The sequence below is a fragment of the Anolis carolinensis genome, chromosome 3, assembly GCF_035594765.1.
Source record: "Anolis carolinensis isolate JA03-04 chromosome 3, rAnoCar3.1.pri, whole genome shotgun sequence".
Taxonomy (NCBI): Eukaryota; Metazoa; Chordata; class Lepidosauria; order Squamata; family Dactyloidae; genus Anolis; species Anolis carolinensis.
The window spans coordinates 127,912,667-127,931,822 of record NC_085843.1 but is presented as its reverse complement, the minus strand read 5'-3'; the positions used below and the strand labels follow the sequence as shown (position 1 = coordinate 127,931,822).

Genomic DNA, 19,156 nt, shown 5'->3' with positions numbered 1-19,156 from the left:
GAACTTAATTGCCCATCCTGTGAGAAGAAAATGACTACAGAGACTTGACAGGCTCTCATTCCCCTCTCAGTATCTGTCTGGATGTCAGAGTTGGAATAGAAACCAATACATGTGAAGAATTATATCCAAATACACTTGTGAGCAATTAGAACTTGACTTGAAGAACATTGCAGAACATGAGCTTGGAAAGCTGTTTCACTTCACCACTTGAGAGCAGCAATAATTCCCAAGATTTGCAAATCTGAGAGTATTTCATTATTACAATAAAGTTAATTCATGAATAAAGAGGATTAGCAGAGCAGCAGCAGGAGAATCTAAGCATCTTCTTGCACCAACCGGCTGTCAAGGAGATAGTGATGACATCAGTCATGGCCAATCCAAATGTCCTTGTAATGTCCAGAGTGCTAAAGACATTTCATAATTAAGTAATGACAGTTGACAGAGTTCAAAAGGAAGTCTATTAATTCATGCAGATTGCATAGTTATAAGGCGAGAGAATGAACGGCAATTGCCAATGACTCAGCCAAGTGTGAATTAATCCTGGCTGGGTCACACGACTCTTATTGTGGTTTTATAAAAAATGTTTAAAATATTGATATTGTTAATTAAGTGATGAATTTCTAGGCCATGTCTTGAGATTGGTTTGATCACACTTGTATGGTTTTGAGCAATGAGTTCCACAATGCTTAGTTCATTGGTCAGGAATCAGGGGAGTACATATACTGTTTTGCTCATGGCTCACCATGATGCAGTTCATTCTTTTCTCCTTAATTTTAGTTTTGCATTTATTTGTATATTCCAAGTAACATAGGCCAAGGAAACCTGTCAGAAAATTGTTTAAAGTCTGCATTCCCTGCATCTTGAGGACCACAAGAGATTCCCTTTTAATCGCAATCACTGCATCCTATGATATCCTGAGGTTTGTAGTTCAGTGAGCCACTTGATTTCTCCACTTGAGAATTTTAAGAACTATTTCCCAAACTACAAATTTCACGATTTCATCTGATGGAATTGAAGTGAAAATTTTTAATTCCTTCACCATACAACCAGTCAGCTTCAGTTCTAGTAACAGAAACAAAGAAAGATGTCACAGGCATATGTACTGAGTACTGATTTCTTTTTACCTGCATGGGGTGTGCCATATCTATGGGTCTGTAGGCTTTCCCTAAAACCTTCCACCACTCCCCACTGCACTATTGTGTGTAACAGTGTTTCAAAAAATATTGTAACTTCCCTTTAATAAGATGTGCAGAGAATGTGTACCTTGTTCTTTTTTCTTTTTACAATTCACTTTATTTAAAAAGTTTTGAAAGTTACATTGGAAGTCAAAAAAGTGAATCTAGAAAAGGAATATAGAAGTAGAAACAAAAAAAATGCCAAAAAAGAAGAAGAAAACAAAAAGAAAGAAAAAAAGAAAAGAAAAAGTAGATATCCGCCAATCTATTCTCACCTAGCCAAAAGAAAGCAACACAAGCTTCACCCTCTAGACCTCCCAATGTTGATGTATACCTTGTTTTAAAGCATAATTGAACTTCCAGGAGGCTTCAGAGGTCTGGTTCTATAAGAAATGTATTAATTTTCAATTATGCTATTATTTGCTCATTTTCTTCCCAAAGAAATAAATATATAATTTTTATATGAGGAATTTTTCAAGAGGGGCAGTTTTTGATCATTGTTAACAGTCAAGGACTTATAATGTGAAAAAATAATGTGAAAAGCATCGGTAAAAAAAGTCCAGCACCTAGTCATTAAGACTATGAATGGTACAAATATCAGATGAAAAGAAGAATGACAGTGATAACAATATTATCCCTCCACCCTAGGACTATAGTCCTAATCTAAATTGCCCTTTCCCATGGCTGATGTTGGACAAAATTTGAAATGACAGAAGATCTAATAACAGGTCTACTTTGATTTATCTTTGCATCCCTTAAGCTGTATGAATTTATCTAATCCTTTTCTAAACCAATGCAAGCTGTGTGACAATTACTTAATTTCCAAATGATCAAGAAAACACATAGTTATAATAAAACTGAAGTAGTTACTGGGCCCAAAAGTGTGTATGTGTGCCATTACTATATATAAATTATAACTTTGCACTTTTCCAGCCAATAGGTATCTGCATTGCTGTATCAACATTTTATCTGAAAGGAAGCCAGCCATTCCAAACCCTTTCTTTGTACTATAACCTTTTTTCAACACACATTTTCTGGTTAGTCTTCTTGAACTAGTTCAGTCCAATACTTGGATGAGATTATTCCATGATAAATGGGAAGAAATTAACAAATTTATGCATGGCAGGGGGTTGGACTAGATGGCCCATGTGGTCTTTTCCAATTCTATGATTCTAAGTGATTACCTTGTTATGAATATTTACCCCACTGTTGTAAAAGAGAAATAAAAGCCACTTTATTTAACATTCAACACGAACTTGTAAGTTAATTTTAATACCAAGATCCCCCTCTCCATTTGAATAGCTCATAATTAAAGTTCACACAACCTTGGTGCTCCTACGTAATTTGAGAAATGGCCAGCACTGTCCATAGTGATTAAATATTTCCACGTTGTAATTATTTTGTAACTTTTGTTCTGCTTTTCTCTCGCTCCAAAATTATCATAAAATTTTGAAAGATATCCTCAGCACAGAATATGTCCATAAAATATTAAATATTCAATTTTCCTCTATCATGGCTTGAAAAATTCATAATTACATGATGATCCACATAATAACTCATTCTGAAAAGTCATATATGGCGCTCCCCCTGTGACTGAGTTAATAATTTACCGCTGTGTGGGATCTTCACTCTGCACTGTTAGTCTTGGAAACATTTATTAAGCAAATGTTCATTTGCAAAGATCAGAATGTGAATGAAGAGGGTAAGAATTTAATGAGGAGTGACAGACAGGTGAACTGATTCCATACAGTTCTTTACTACAAGAGGAAGCAGATAGCTTTATCTTTCATTGCCTCAATAGACACATGAAATAAAACACAGGCGACAGGGGATAGAAAGGGAGGGGAACTGAATGATCCTTTGCTTGAAGGGCCAACAGAGAAATAAATCTCAGCAACACCAAAGCTCCATCCAGATCAGTGGAAAGAGGAATTCACATGTTCAAACCTTGAGACATTGCTGGCAAAAGATAATCTTATCTTCAGATTTCAGGGGAGTGCTTTTAAAGAGCGGGATCACTACTTTCAGACACATTCGAGAATTACATGATAATAACAAACAGCCTTTAAAAAACTTTGTTTTGTTCTTGAACACTGAAACTAAATTCATAGTTGGATCAAAATTGAATTAAATGGCCTCTGAATTCAAGAAGAACCAAGTTGTTTGAGGACACTACTGCATAAGGCTTTTTAATTACATCAGAGACACCCTAGCTAGCCATAAGTGGGAAAAAACATACCATAGCATGTTATCATTGTAAACTCACAGCAAACCAATCTTCAAGTTGGGTAAAAGCAGTCATTTTTGAAAACAGGCAAAATCCATTTTAAGGCTGCTCAATGCATGTTCAACAAGCCTTCCAAAGCATTTTCTGCCAATAATGGGAAGCTGCTTCTGTAGCAACTTTGGGGCCAGTGAGAAGTTGTGGGTGTTTCTTCTATCAACTTCTGTTGCCTTTTCCCAATATGCTGCTATTGCCATTCTGGTAAACAGAGAAGAACTCAACTACTGGCTCAGATTATCCCTTTCTCACATAACTGAAAGACAGGGAAGCTTGGGAGAATAATGCTGGGGAAAAAGGAAGGAAAAAGAAAGAGGGGCCAACTAAGGATAAGATGAATGGATAGTATCCTTGAAGTGACTGGCTTGACCTTGATGGAGTTGGGGGTGGTGATGGCCAACAGGGAGCTCTGGCATGGGGTGGTCCATGAGGTCATGAAGAGTCGGAAGTGACTGAACAAATAAACAACAACAAAATCCCTTTCTTCCCTTGGTCTTGCACCACTAACTATGAGAGAGGACTTTCAGTCCACGTGGAAACAGGCAATAGCAATTAAAATCTCATCCCTGAGTTTTTCTCCAGGGTTGCTACAAGTATGGAATATGATCAAGCCAAAGCACTCATTAAACAATATATATCAGACACAAAATGCTAATTGGATCTAGCCAGCATCCCAACCATTATTGTCAATGAAGCTAGTAGATACCTCACCTTCCCTATGACATACTTAACAAATCTATAGATATCCAACAATTGGAGGGCCTTTATCCTGGCACAATGTCATGCCTTCCATTAGCTTAATTTGAGTGTTGGTATTGGAAGACCCCTTACCCACAGAGACTGCCCCTGTGACTCTGGACATATAGGAATAATTGAACATGTGCTCCTCCAGTACCTGTTTAAAGAGACATTCAAACTAGACTCATCTCACCATTGCTATATAAACATCTGGGGCGCTCAGGACAATTTTACACCACCCTGTTGCTTTCAGATACTAACCTTTAATGTTGTTGCACCTCTAGGCTACGTAGGCACCTCAAAACCACACTGGAGCCCCAGAATATAAGCAAGCAAGCTGTTTATTGAAGGTTATATGCAAGCAATAAAATGGGTTTAAATTCACAAGAGCAAAGTACTAGAAAATCTTGAAACAAGAGTCTATAAATGAACATAGTCCAAATCAGATATCAAAGTAAGTCCCAAGAAAGGTATCAAGAATTGTCCAAACAAGATTAATTCCCAGACATGAGTCAAACGGACACACAGGAAACAAGACTAGAATGCAGGATCAAACTCCAAGATAGTCCAAGGTATAAAGTCAATGCTGGAGCACAAGGCGAGGATCTTGGCTAGAATAGAAATTCAAACGGAAAGGTCACTGGAACATTCAACTGGATTCAGAGGCTGAAGCGAGGTTGGAACTTGAAGCAATATACATGGCTGCAGGAATACACAGGAACACAGAGCAAAGATCTTTCTCTCTTGGATTAGCAATGTTGCCACCTCTGACTGTGTCAGAGAAAGCAAACCTTTTAAGGGAAATTCAAGGCCTCAAAGCATGAGAATAGTGCTTATTAGTTCACTTCAAAAGCAGCCGTCTACTCCTTCGCACAAACTCCCTCTCTGTCGGGTGTTGAGTTATTGCTCCTCTCCTGTCAAGCTCATTAGTCCTTCCCGTATTATCATTTTCAGAATCTGAACTGGAATGTCCATTTGGCATCAGAAGGCCTGGCCTTGACTGCATAGAGGAATGCGGTTCAAACTGTCTACTTGCAACCATTCTGTCTTTAGTCCCAGAATCCACTGGGGCAGACTCTGATTGCATCTCAGGCCCAAATCCAGAATCCTCTGACAAAGCAGGTGCAGGGACAAACTGGCTATACTTCTGGCAAGGCAGGTGCAGGGGTAATCGCAGGCTGAATGGGCCTTACCTCAGGGTCACCTGACAGCTCAAATGGAGGCTGGACCACAACAAATGTTGCCAAGTTTTGTGCAGCAGCACTTAAAATTCACCAGGTGATGACTGATACCAAAAGTTAGGACTCTAATTTATTGGTAAATTGGAACTATAGATATTTAATGCTCCCATCCCCTAGTACCCTAGCCCTGTGCTTGACTGTACCCCTCCCTCCTTATGCTCCCTCATACTCCCTGAATTCTCCTACCCGCCCCCCTGATTCACTTTCCTTTTCAATTCCTTATACAGTAGTCTTTTTTCTTCCCTAAATAAAATTTTGTGTTTTAGCCTTTTAATATACCTCTTCTAGCCTAGATTCTAATGATTTTAATCTAGACTGCTTTTATGAGTCTGTACCCCACTCTCCTTATTCTGGTCTATAACTGAAATAAAGATTTGTTGTTTGTATGCTTACTCGCTAATTTATTTGTTAATATTTTAAGTGTTCATAGGGATAGTGTTACATTGTAAACGTGGAAGTACTGAAGTGTGCAGCTGCAAACCTCCAGAGAGCAAAAGACAGGTGTCACAAACCTGGATTTACACAATTCTCACAGAAAAACAAAACACACACATACAAAATGGGGAACATGTACAAATATGGGTAATACATGGTTTAGAAGGTGTTGTACACCAGCAGCTGCAGTAATCTAAATGCACTGTGAACTTTCTCAAAGCTCTTTCAATAAAGCTTGGTGTGATAACAACAGGGACTGGGCAGGCTCACTTCAGCTTCAAACAAGACAGGTTTGCTATGGCAGAACTCATTTTAGGAGCCTCGTGTAAGAAAATGTTAATTAATGAATCAGTGAGTAACGACAATGTACATTAGGAGCTCCCAGTGGTGCAATGGATTAAACCCTTGTACTGGCAGGACTGCTGACTTGAAAGTTGAGTTGCTGATCTGAAGGTTGCCGGTTCAAATCCGGGGAGAGTGTGGATGAGCTCCCTCTGTCAGCTCCAGCTCTCCATGTGGGACATGAGAGAAGCTTCCCACAAGAATGGTAAAACATCAAAACATCCGGGCATCCCCTGAGCAACATCGTTACAGACGGTCAATTTTCTCACACCAGAAGTGAGTTGCAGTTTCTCAAGTCGCTCGTGACATGAAAAAAATAATAATGTAAATTGTAAAATCAATGTACAATGTACTCATTAAATTTGTATCTGGGTTATTTTATATCAAAATAAACATAGGTTCTATAAATATGAATGTTAATATCAGACTTGAAGATGTGTTGGATTTGACATGAATCTAATTTCTGCAAGTATTTCTAATTTAGAATGGCTTCTGTTTTTAAAAAAACTACGATGGGAATTGCTTCAAACTTATCTGGAGGTATCAGGGATTAAATATGGGGGTTTTCTTGCATGACTACTTTAATACTGACTGACAGAAAATGTTGGATGAGGGATCTATTTGTTTTTTCTTCTTTGCTGCTTATCCAGATATTGTTTCAGGATAAAAGAATAGGTAATACTAAGATATAATAATGGCACTTCAAAATATCTCAGATTTCATGTGAAATTTTAGTTTATATGGTACTTTTATTACATTGCGTAGCATCCAACAAATTGGAGAAATCCAAATACTTTAGCACAAGCATTACCATAAATTCAAATGGAAAACAAATGAAAATGTATACAAGATTTTATCCAGTGAAATCCCATGAACATAGTACTGATTGTTAAGTCTGATGTTCATTGGGGATTGCTACCAGCAAATAAGCTAGTATAAGACTGGCATCGTGCTTTTTGTATCTTTATTATCTGGATTGCAGCAGCCCCTAGAGGCCTCTCCCCTCCCCTGTTTTTCCCCTGATGAACTGAACAGAGGTAGGGATTTAAGAAAGAGTTCTTGACCTAGACAATTCAGTGTCAAGGCAATGTTGTTTTTTTTAAAGTAACTCAAGAAAAGTTTTCAAGCATTTATAAACCTTAGATCATCACCTTAATAAATATCTCCTCTTACTCATGTAAGAACCATCTCGAATACAACATCAAGCCAACAAGAAAGAAGAGCCTGGGAAGAAATGAGAAAGTGACACCTAGGACCTTAAGAGAATTGGTCTATGTTAGAAAGAAGGTCTGCTAAAAAGATAAAGTAGTGGTTCTCAACCTGGGGTCCCCAGATGTTTTTGGCCTGCAACTCCCAGAAGTCCTAGCCAGTTTACCAGCTGTTAGGATTCCTTGGAGTTGAAGGCCAAAAACATCTGGGGACCCCAGGTTGAGAACCACTGTGATGAGGATAATGTTGGTAACTAAAGCAAGTCTATATCTTTATCTGTTCTTTCCCATGCAAGCAACTATGCCTTCAGTGTAAGTTGAGTTGCATCCCAGTGACATGCAACACACATTAATGAAGCTTGCACTGTTATTGAGTTCATAACTGTGATTATATATAGAGGTCTCTGAATGGCTTCTCTGTCGGTACTTTCCATTGTATGGCCATGACTTGAGCAAGTTAGTGACCATTAGACTCAAGCTTTCAAGACTTCAGATTTAACAAGAATTGTCTATGTAGTTCTATTTCAAGATGTCTACGAAGAAATGATATTTGCTATGCATTCCAGTCTGCATATTTGTTCATGTGATTTAGCAGCTTCCTGCTATCACTTGGATTTCAAAGGCTAAAATCAGTTTATCCATATGTTTAGATGTAGGCCGACCTTTTATTTCTGAATTTGCTATAAAAGCATAGAGAAAGGGAATGTATGATGCTCTCTGAATATTTTGGGGCACAGTACTGGAAGTAATGACCATTGGTCATGTTGGGAATTGTGATCTAAAATATGTGGTAGACACACCAGATCGCCTATCCTTGCGTCAGAACAGCACTGGGAAGGAGGAAGTATCCAAAGCCCTTTAAATAGAATCGATACATTGAATCATCTGTTGAATTATGAGTCGTGTACATAAATTTACTTGATTAGGTGAGCCTACTCTAGCTGGGACTAATAATAGTATTTAGGTTGTAAGCTGTCTTGAGTCCCCCTTGGGGTAGAGAAAGGCGGGGAATAAATAAGGTAAATAAATAAAATAAACAAATAATAGGTCAATATATATCTAATATAATGAACATTTATAAAATTGTATGATGATGATGATGATGATTTTGCATTGCATAGAAAGAGAAATATTACAAGGAGCATGTTGAAGTTCATAAATTGCAGTCAAGCTTGCCACAAAGTTCTTAAACTATTTGGTTAAAGGGTAAATACACCTTGTACATAGTAATGAAAATCTTATAGGTATGGGTGGAGATTAACACTGCAGGCTGTCTACAGAATATTAATAAAATGCAATATATCCTCTAAAAGGTATAATTTATATTTTGTGGAAATGGGAGCCTTTTCTAATAAAAATTTTCTGTCCTTCAGTCTCTTCATATAATTTTTCTATAAATCATCCTGTAAGACTTCCCTCCTCCCTCTGTGAAATGTTCATCTCCTGGAGACCTTATTTAAATAAACCCTCTTAGCAAGATATTTCAGAATTAAAACCGCACCATGAGTGTTGCTTTATCCAATATGCTCCTTTCCACAGAATCTCCTATTGTGATTCCAACAATATTTTATTGAAATCTATTATGTTAAAATACCAGATTTGAGGATATGCTTTTAGTGTGTGTGTGCGTGCGTGCTTGCCTGTAATTTTTCAATGTAAAAAAGATCAACAAATTATCTGTAACCATTTTAATTTAACCAGTCCCCCAACCTGTGGTATTCACAACTCATTTCTTTCCCACATCTGCATATATAGTGGAGGAAACCTAAGGGCATCATACTTTATTTTCACCACCAAGAAAGAAAAAGCAGGAGGAAATATGCTTCCGGATATACTTCATTTTCTTGGTTTTCAGTAAACTAGGACATTTTGCTGTTCTTCATGGGCATTTAGAAACAGTTTTATTCATTATCAGATGCAAATGTACCTTTTCTCTATAGAACAAGTATTGAATGGGCACCCTATACTTTCGAGCTCAATGTGTGATTTCCATTTGTGGTCTTTCTTAGGCTACAAATAAACTATGATTTTCTTCTCTTTGCTGACACTTGATGTTTTTCTAAAAGAACTATTTCTGGTCACAATACACAGGACCATTCCTATATGTGGAGTGGTTGTACAATACATTGGTAGAGTGCAAGGTTTGATTACAGATCTCATATACATTTGTGCTATGGGTTGCAAGGCTGGGGAAACTCTCTGAGTTGTGACACTGATGCCACTTTAATCCAGGGGTCCTCAAACTTTTTAAGCAGAGGGCCAGTCCACAGTCCCTCAGAGTGTTGGGGGGCGGGACTATAGTTTGGAAAAAAAAATACAAATTCTTATACAAAATCCAAATAAGACACTACACATGTCTTATTTGGAATGCAAAATAAGAAAGAACAATACAATATTTAAAAATAAGAACAATTTTAACCAACATAAACATACCAGGATTTCAATGGGAAGTGTGGGTCTACTTCTTGCTGATGAGATAGTCAAGTTAATTAGGATTGTTGTCGTTGTTGTGTGCCTTCAAGTGAGTTCAGACTTAGGGCAAGCCTAATTCTAAAACTGAGGGGGAGGGCCAGATAAATGACTTTGGAGGGCCACATCCGGCCCACAGGCCTTAGGTTGGGAACCCCAGCTTTAGCCAATATTGTTCCATCTTGAGCAGCCTAGATTTTGGAGGTTGTTTATGTACCTAGAATCTTTGCTACCAGATGTTTGTACTGTAGTTCAGGGAAGTGGACAACATTTCTCTAGCAGAATTATATTGAATTGTATATTCTTATGTTATGCTTGTTATTGCTTAATGTAAACATCACTATTGATGCTTTTTTCAACACCACCTCTTGCAACATCACAGGTGGCATCCCTAGATCTCAATTTTTTGGCCTTGAAATCACAGGGCCAGGGACTGTCCCGACCTTACAACTCTACACATAGAGTATGGTCAGTTGATGCTAATTCTGCGTTTCTGGATTGAACATGCTAGATGGAGGATTATAGGATGTGTTATCCAAAATGTCCAGAAATCACACAATTCTCAAGACTGTGGCTATTGGCATTATCATGCAATGTAATGTTAGGGGGTTGGACTATATGGCCCTTTTGGTCTTTTCCAACTCTATTATTCTAAAAGAATAGGTGAGATTCCCAGTTTTTAATAATTATTTCATTGAAGGATTTCAAAAGCATTTTTTTTCTTCACTCTTGCTTATCTCCCCCCCACCCCCTCATTTCCCCAGGGAGCTCGTTTGCTAGGAAATTTTCCTTAGCCGTTAATGATCTATTCGCCTTAGTTTCATCTGCTAAGATAAAATGCTGTAAGTCTTTGAAGTTCCAATACGACCTCTTCCTGTGAAGTACTATTATGCCGCTATAACTCTGAGTAGGTGTTTCTCATCCTGCATGGTTCTGAATGCTCAGGTTGGGTTACATCTAAGAAAGGAACACCAAGGTTTGGACTTAGGCAAGAAATTGCTAAGAAGCTCAAGATATAACACACAATAAACCACTTGATCTTCTTTACAATCTCTTGACTAAGTAATCCTGTGGTATATGATGTGGGTAACAACTGGCAATTAAATGAACGTTTAGATGGCAGAATGAATTCTTTTTCGATGCATTTATGGTTTCCCTCAAACTTCATTCTTTTTTGCATGAAGAAAATAACTTCTCTGGGAAACTTTTGCTCTCTAAAAGCATTTGGACTACAATCCATTACCAATGGTCATGCAACATGGTACTGGCAGGAGTTGAGGTGCAAGACAAATGGGGAGCTAAATGTTCCCTTCTTCCATTTCTTCTCTCTTTGTGGTGTGTGCTCAGAAATCCAGGCAGACTTTATCCTGCAAAAGCTTGCTTGGAAAGCATGTCTGTCCTTCTCCCATTTTGCTGATGGGAGGCACTTAAGATCCAAGTATGAAACCATTTGAAGCAGCAATTCTAAAGGCTTGACTTTCTCAATGATGTCCATAGCTCAGTGCTTTGAAGGCAAGTAAGCATGTCAGACTAATTCAGCACCTTGGATAACTTCATTGAACTCCAGCACAAATTCACTCTTTCTAACTGTAGAAATATGAAAGGTTTTCATTCACTATTTTGTTGCCTTTTCCTGAATCCTAACTGCATTTTTCTCTTTTTATTTCATACTAGCTTATACAGTGTTCCCTCACTACTTCGCAGTTCACTTTTGGCGGATTCGCTGTTTTTCAATAAACTCTAAAAGACTATTATAAATAATAAAAAATTACAATTTGCAGCCTAAGGAAGGGAGGAAGGAAGGAGAAGCCAAAGGGAGAGAAAAGGAGCCCAAGCAGCAACAGGAGGAGGAGGCGGCAATTTATCAACACACAATTGGTTGATAAAGATGTAAAATAGTATATCACTACTAAAATAATGTATAAATATTAAAATAAATATAGTGTCCCTACTTCGCGGATTTTCACTTATTGCGGGTGGTCCTGGAACCTAACCTAACCCCCATGATAAGTGAGACAACACTGTATACCCAGTAATGGATTCTAGATGTGTAGGATAAACATTAGAAAAAGTCATTTTTTGTGGAATGCTCCCATTAGAAAATGCATAAGGATATGGGTGGTGTGTAAGTCCCATCATCCTCTGTCATTTCCCCCAAAAACCCCACAAGTATGTAAAGTAGTCATGGGATATGTGTGCAAGTTTGGTTCAGATCAATCACTGGTGGGTTTGCAGTGATCTCTGGATGTGGGTGTATGTACTGCAACTCCCGTTGTCCAGGTTCCATCACCAAATTCCACCAGCACTTGGTAATGGGTTAGGGTGCTTAGAATGTGATTCTTGACAGGGGGTTGGACTGGATGGCCTGTGAGGTCTCTTCCAACTCTATGATTCTATGATTCTATCAGTTGGGGTCACAGTGGTCTCTGAAAATGGGAGTCAATAGGAAATTAGCCATAAACTTACATCATCTCCCACATACACACACACACACACACACACACATATACATACATTGGGAGACTTTGTTTTCTGCACAATTTCTTTATGCACAAATCTCCATGAGCCCTTCAAGTAGATGCATTTTAAGGCAACAAGTGTTTCTTCTCATAGCATGACTGAGGATGTGCAAAAAGGCTATTTTTATCCAACATAAATATTTTTAATCCAGCTGGTTAGATGGTTGAAGTCAAACTTTTTCTGTGCCTCATACTGAAATGTCATGTTAATCAGCAGCATATCAAACTCCTATTGGCACTTGCATCACCTGATTCCTGCTGAGCTAGTAGTTAGAATAATTCTTCTGTCCATTTGTAGCACGGATGTCAAAGTGCAGAAGAATGTAAGTCACAATAATAAAGTGAATAATAGGGCCCATGAAAAGAACATGTTGTTGTCTAAAATTAAAAGCAAAATGCCACCACCATTATTATATGTACAAAATTCTCTTCAACACTAGTAATTAGACATTACACTCAAATTTGAGAGCAGCATGGTGCACAGTGCTCCCTCTTCACAATTCTTCTTCTTGAAGGAAGTAATGTATAGTTTGCCTGAATTTTCTCACCACTGTGAGGAAACCTTTGAAAACCACACACTTTGCGATTTAGGACCTTATTACAAAGGCCCATGGATTCACCACACATCGTGTTGAATACATGGGCTTTTGGCTGGGTACATGGAGAACCCATCGCTCTACATCTTACATAGTGCACCTTACCTTTGCCCCATCCCATGGAGGGGGAGCGTTGCTCCCCGACCTCCCCCCAATGCTGGTAAGGCAACACAGGAAGACTTCCACATTATAGCAGTGGTGGCATATGCTACTTGGTCTCCCCTTTCTGGAGAGAGCCTAGCCGGAAGTACATGTCTGTCAAGTAATGGGCTCTGTCCTGAAAGAAAAGAGCAAGTAGCATACAACAGGCCAAGTAGCCTGTCTGATGAGATAGTTAATATTTCTTTGTGTCAAACACGTATATGATTGTTTCGCATACAAAAACCCAACATTTTCTGTACTCAAAATAAAATTTTTGCAGAGAAATATTACTTTTGCATAGGAAAAACCTGTTTTCCATGCAAAAATAATATTTTCTGTGCAAATAAACCACATGCAAATTTTGTACAGAAGTAACCCCTGCCCAAAATAACAATAATTTTTGTACTGGAAATACATCTGTATAGAAAATTATTTTCTGCACAAACAATTGCATGTGAATTTTACATAGAAGAAATCCAGAACTGCAAAGATTTTCATTAGTCAAGATTATTGTTCTTCTTGTTATGACTTCTTCACATTAGGCAAACATACATTTAAATTATTGATTGCCTGATATTTTCAAATATTAGAAAATATTCTAGATCACCTACTTTGCCTGTCTGCCATACCTTGATAGACAGGATAAAAGCCCTTTTTAAGCCGTTGGCAGCCATTAGGGAAGTTCTACGATTATGGCAACAGTGTCACAGTCATGCATATAAATCAGTTATGGAATTATTCTAAGATTTGTAACTCTGAAATCTGAATTCCAGATATTATTTCCATCCTTGTTCAGAATAGCTGCTGTTGAGAGTAGAGATGAGGAAATTTGACATTTTCTTCCCACATTTAAACTTTTTCAGGTATTCAACTCTTTACAATGCAACAATGAAAACGTAAATTGATATTTACCACAAAAGAAGTCAAACTTAAATTTTCCCAGTCTTTACCAGCCAAACAGAATACATGCAATGATCATACCATGATAAATATGTCTGTCTGCCATCTAGAAGTTAAGTTGAGGACCCTTTATGAAAAACACACACATCCATGATGGCCCTAATTTATCACTACATCAAGCCAAACTTTTAAACATTAACAATTGAACCAGGAAGGACATTTGTTCTCCTTTTCAAGTTTTTTCCACCTCTATTACAAGAGAATTAGATTTTTTAATTATCTTATTTTTAAAAAATGAATAGAATTGAAATGTGTCTTCTTCCCTAAAGTGAAGAAGTGTCCAACGATAGAGCTGGAAAATAAGGTACTTATGTCCTGTCGCTTTAGTTCCTAACTGAAGACTCCCTTTGGTTCTTTTAATCCACTAAAAAGCTGGATACCTGACCCAGAATAATCTCCACTGATATTCATGAATATGGAGGTTTGTAAACTTGAATATATTCTATGATGAATGACATCTATGCAAGTCTTGCTGATAGGCTTTGTAAAAAAAAACCCTCAAAAATACCCATAAAATTGAAACAAAACCCAAATTCTACTTACTGGGTGATTTTTTAAAATGTAGTTTGCTGCTGATATTTTCCTTTTCCCCCCTTTTGTACCTATATTTAATTAATTAATGCTGCTTCTCATGTTCGACGAGCTTTACCCCTGTCCTTAAATTAAACTTCCACTGCTCGGCAATGACCAAAACAAATAATCTATGACCTGCAAACACAACACTCCTGTTCCCTAAAGGATTCTTCATCCCGCCCCCCTTCCTGCTGTAGGTTATCTGTCTTTGAACCTCCCCTTTCTGTAATGACCTTCTGGTGCTCATTAGCATGCTGATTACCATTAACACAGCTATAATGCAGCAATTTTCGTGGTGTATGTCAAGGAGAAGTACTCATCTGAATGCAGTCAAGGGACAAAATTAACTGCATAAATCTACAGCATCAACTGGATCTCATCCAAGCTGGCATGCATCTTCTCTCCTGTACTTAGGTGTGACATCATCATCTTGTTTCCCACTGATGGCTTAATAAGTATCTCAGGGGCGCATGCTAATTTTGTCTGAATTTTACATTCCTTCCTCCCCACTCCCCATACTGTATATTTACCTTTTGTCTCTACTGCTGTGCCCCTCTCAACCAGAAAAGATATATCTGCACACTCATCTACATACAAGCTAGAGCTGTTTTTATTTCATTAATATATTTGTAGTTTCAAACCCTTTGACGCATCCTGGGGTTTGCATTTCCAAATCCTCATGAGAACAATGGCTTGATTTGTTTTATTTCCCATTTGCTTTGATTTGTTTCCTTGCAAATTGCCTAGTTCAGTAAGTGGATCCTATATTGTAAAAATGTCTACCATAGCGACCAAATTAGTCTTAAAGATGCTGTAAATATAACAAAATGGAGATGTCTGACTACGGATGTAGTCAGTGAGGCAGTAAGCCTTAAGCAAACCGTTTCTGCAGCATAGTCTGGTTTATTATGTCTGCTCTTCAGTGGTGTTTTGCATTGAAGTTCTTCATCTATTCTGTTGGTTTGTTGAATTTACAAAATGCATTTATATAAAATTGGGTTTTATATATTTTATATATTTTATATTATTTATATAAAAATGGGTATTGGGGCCCCTGGTGGCACAGTGTATTAAAGTGCTGAGCTGCTGAACTTGTGGCACAAAAAGTCCCAGGTTCAAATCCTGGGAGCGGAATAAGCGCCCACTGTTAGCCCCAGCTCCTGCCAACCTAGCAGTCTGAAAACATGAAAATGTGAGTAGATCAATAGGTACCACTCTGGCAGGAAGGTAACGGCGCTCCATGCAGTCATGCCAGCCACATGACCTCGGAGGTATCTATGGACAACGCCGGCTCTTCGGCTTAGAAATGGAGATGAGCACCAACCCGCAGAGTCGGTCACGACTGGACTTAACGTCAGGGGAAACCTTTACCTTTACCTTACAAAATGTATTAATTACACTAGCAACCCATCTGTTATTTCAAAGAATTCAAGGCAGTGAAATTTATCTTCATATTATTCTCACAATAACCCTGTGAAGCAGGTAAGATTCAGTGATGGCAACTCACTCAAGATTACCCAACGAGATTCAGTGCTAAGCAGAGCATTAAATTTAGGCTTTTCTGCCACAGGTGAAAAATACACTGAATATAGCTCTGGTCTGAGCAGGGGTTGGATGGATGTGTTATATCGTACAGCTGCATGGTGAAGACTCTCCTTCCTGGAATGACAGGACACAAATGATCAGGACATGTCACAAAGACATATGACAGCTTCAAGAATTCTTCATTGTAGTTTGTTTTTACTGCCATAGTTTAGTGTTGCACTGTTGTGTTTAAGTTTAAGCGACATATATTTACAGTTTAACCATCATATCAATGAGAGATACATTCTAAGCCCTCTGCCATGTGGATATCTGAAATTGTGGCTAAGAGTAAACCCTATATTTTGTTTATATTTGGGGCAAAAGCATACTCTAGAAACACAGTAAAGGAGCTAGAGAGATCCACAAATAGTTATTGGGGGGCAATTATTTGGAGGGTGGGTAGGCAAACCCATGGATATTGGGTTTGTAACTAAAGCCATCACATGGAGGTCCTTGATGTGGGGGACAGCGGAGAGATCTTTAGGGCAAATTGTGGGGCAGCTGGGCGAATCCATTGCACAGCACCCCACATTATACGCACACACCATAGAGCATACCATTCCCGCATGCTCCCGTGCTGTCCCCATGATTTTCTTTGTGAACATAGGTAGTCTCCCATGTTCAGAACTCCCCATTGTAGAACAGTTCACTGACACAACCGACACCCCGCTGGAAGTAGCTGTATGTCATGTGATGAGATTCAGCCGGCTCCATGCTGGCTGCGTGAGTGAAGTGTTCTATGATGGGGAATTTTCCCCATGTGATGACGTCCTAAGAGATTTTGTCCATCCTTACTGAATTCTCCTTTTTTCTTGGTGTGTGTGTGTGTACACACATATATACATATCATTTTTCTTCTATGTTTCTGTTTCTTCTCTGTATTAGAGTGTCTATTAAAATTAATAAATCAATAATTATAAGAATTATAAAAAGTTCTTCATTGCATCTAATTTGGGGTTTTTTACCCTTCCAGACAGATGAATGGTTCTGGAAGACTTGAAAGTGTGCATGCACACTCTTTATGAGATACTGTTTGGTTCCAAAAGTGTATTGTCAAATTACAGCTTTAAGCTATTTTTCTTACGGAACAATATGTATTTTGTTTATCCTTTTAAATTCTTTGCTATCTCACACTTTCTTTATATTAAAAATCTAGAGGGTTTGCGAAAATTTCCACAAGCAAGAAATTCTGTAAGATAGAGAGAAGCTCGAGATGTGGTTGTTCTTTATCATAGTGGAGAACCGTTACCTTTTGGTAAAATAACTTCCTCAAATATATTTGTGTCATTTGGACAAACAACGGATGGCTTTCATGTCAATAGTTTGGTGAATCTGCTGTGGGTTGTCACCTGAACTTTAAAGGAGGTATAGTAGAATCTCACTTATCCAAGCCTCGCTTATCCAAGTTTCTGGATTATCCAAGCCATTTTTGTACTCAATATTCTCAATATATCGTGATGTTTTGGTGCTAAATTAGTAAATACAGTAATTTCAACATAACATTACTGCGTATTGAACTGCTTTTTCTGTCAAATTTGTTGTAAAACATGATGTTTTGGTGCTTAATTTGTAAAATCATAACCTAATTTGATGTTTAATGGGCTTTTCCTTAATCCCTCCTTATTATCCAAGATATTTGCTTATCCAAGCTTCTGCCGGCCTGTTTAGCTTGGATAAGTGAGACTCTACTGTACTTTCAAGTTAAGATTAAAATCTGGGAAAATTTACTATCTCACTGACATAATAACTATTGCTGCAATCTGTGTAACTGTAGTGAAAAAGCTAAATCAAATCAGTGCGGTCCTAATAACAGATTTTGTGAAAAAGTATATTAACTGCTTCAGAATAAATGTGAATTTTCCTGATTCATTAACAGAATGAATCAGACAACAGTCTGAACCAGCAAAAGGATCAGATTTGCTTTGTTGTCAAGGATTCTTTAACTGCTTAGAAACTAAAATTGGGTTCCTCACATTCATTCTTTTCAAAGTATGGCAAAGCTGTGCCGATCAACTGACCTTGATGTCTTAAAATAACAATACCTCAGCTGAGGACATTGGATTTAGTTACTTGGGCTAAAAATAGATTCAGTTTTCACCCTGCCCTGTTTAATGCAATATAATCATGATGAGTCAGTTTCGAACTCTTGGGGAAATGAGATATTTTTTCTCTGAGAACTCTCCAAAAATACTTGCATTTGATGTCCAGTTTCAGTATCTTAGAGTGCAGGAACTGATTCCAATAAGAAGTGCTAATATAGCATTGTAGAATTTTGTTATTAGTGCATAAATGACATAATATTTTAAGATGTTCTATATTTAAATATATTTATAACAAATCAACCATTTTAATATTCCAGAAGTGCAATCAGGATCTAGGTTTGTCGTACATTTTAGGAAAATGTCTGTGCAGGTCCCTTCTTATTTGATGGCTCTCCTCAGATTGCCTGTCTATGTGACAGCACTCCAAGGGTGTCTCATGGGTGACATGGGGTAAAACATAAAGCAAAAGTTTGGGACTAAAAGTACCATTATATTATAGCTTTACGCTATTACTACCAGTTAATGAAGCCTTAGGATAGGCAATTCAACTTTTCAGAATAGCAGGAAGAGACCCCAAAGCCAAGAAACTATGAAAGAGTGATGTCTTGGGGTGATATGAGGTCTTCTGGGAAATTCTAGAGGGTCAGATTGGGGCCTGAGGAGGGCCAGATTTAGACTTAACCATTGATGTATCCCATCTTGATGTATCACAATTAAAAATAAGCAATAGGGATCCTGGAGTAAATGTGGGTAGATCCTAGGCAAAAGTGGGAGAAGATAAATAGCCAAATAAATAAACAATGCAGGGCTGGTCAAAACAATTTCATATTTGTACAGTACTTTTGTGGCTTG

The 19,156-nt window shown here is 37.9% G+C and overlaps 1 long non-coding RNA gene across 1 annotated transcript in view; it reads right to left on the bottom strand.

The window, feature by feature from the left end:
* The window catches only part of LOC134297577 (uncharacterized), a 227,084-nt gene that overhangs the window by 19,761 nt on the left and 188,167 nt on the right, over positions 1 to 19,156 (bottom strand). The gene's annotated exons all lie outside the window — the stretch shown is intronic.